Below are 1,716 nucleotides of genomic sequence, written 5' to 3' on the forward strand. Positions count from 1 at the left end.
CTTTTTTACAAATATAACATGGTCACTTTTGAAAGCATAAAGTTGTGATACGTATGTCATTTGGTTTGGTACGCTTTGGCTTAATAGGTTTCATGCCTTTTCCGAACTCTCCAGGTAAGCAACTGGGCACCGTTTCTGATTGGGATTTGTACGCATTGCTTATCCTTAGGTTTCAATAACCTTGGTGTCAATAGTTCGGAAAACAAGCATGTCCCCCTTACAGTTACTACATACCCGCCACGTAGAACCATCTTTAAGAAGAGGAAATATCGAAAACCGAAATAAAATCGATTGAAAATGATTGAAAATCTTCGTTTTAGGCATAAGCCTTGGACTTGTGTGTGTGCTTATGTAAATGAGGTGTAATTGAATCAACAACAATAAAGTAATATAACATGTGCATTGAACAATCACATAATGCCCACGTAATTTCTAATCATGCAACCCTAAGAAATAATTAAAATAAGCTATAACTAACTAGGGCACTACATCTAATGTCATATATTATAGTCACGGCTCAAATACTAATCTGTAACACCATGGCTTAAGCGGAAACGCCCGAGTGTGACCTACAAATTGTTCAAAACATATGTGACAATATTAAGTGACAATATTATCATTAATTAATTTCTACATCAAATACACAAGTTTGAAAACAAAGAATACAAGAAAATATAAATACAACTAAACATTTTGTCCATTTGTTTAAATAACCCCAGTCTAGTATCTTCTCCAAATATCATCCTCTAATGTTTGTACATGTAGCATATATGTATAAAATAATGTCAACTATGTGAATAGTTGGTGAGTTTACACGGTTTGATATAATACGTTAAAGTCATACAAGTCCATGAAACTTGCGAAACCATAAATAAGGGTTCTTTACACTCGAATCAAGGCCCTGAGTGTAAAGAATAAATGAAGGTCCTTTCCAGTTGGGGACAACCCCCAAAAGTAATAAAAGAGTAAAAAAGGGGTGTGAGAAACTCACATTTGAGATTGGAGATCAACTTGAAATAAAAAGCGAAAGCGTGTTAACGAAACCGAAGCAAACGAACTTCGCTAAATATAATTAAAAACAAAACAAAAATTTAACTAATGGGATTGTAAAGTTAATCTAATAACTTAGTTAAAGGGATTTTGAATTATATTGATGCATTTTATAGCATATTATAGCATTTTATAATATAATATTATTTTTAAATTGTAACGGAATTTAATGAGTTGTACTATTTGACATTACAACTATATGCTAATATGAAAGTTATGGTACGTATTTACGGGTTATGTCTTGAAAAAGGATTATGTTGATGAATTAGAGTTAATGGATTAAAGTTTAAACATTCAACGAACTAAAAGCTTAATGAATTAATTTAGAGTAACGGAATTATAAACTAATTTTAACGGTTTAACAAAATATAATATTTAAAACAGTATTTCAACTAATAATTTATTATTTAATAAGGGAATTAATGAAGCACCGATTTTAATACATAACTTTATTTCCGTATATGATTATGTTAGCGTATTAACGAAAGAAAAAGTTAACGCAATGGAATTATAATATTATATTTAACGAGTTTTAGCACTTTAGCGGATATGAAGAGATTGGTTTTTGAAATAAAATTGATAAAATTAATTTATTATTAATTCATTTAACTTAAAAAGATTTTATTTGATTATTAATGATTTTTAAATAATTTATTTTGGGTTATA

Source organism: Bidens hawaiensis, unplaced genomic scaffold, assembly GCF_021521415.1.
Source record: "Bidens hawaiensis isolate Kalapana, Puna unplaced genomic scaffold, B.hawaiensis_p1.1 tig00041921_1, whole genome shotgun sequence".
Classification (NCBI taxonomy): Eukaryota; Viridiplantae; Streptophyta; class Magnoliopsida; order Asterales; family Asteraceae; genus Bidens; species Bidens hawaiensis.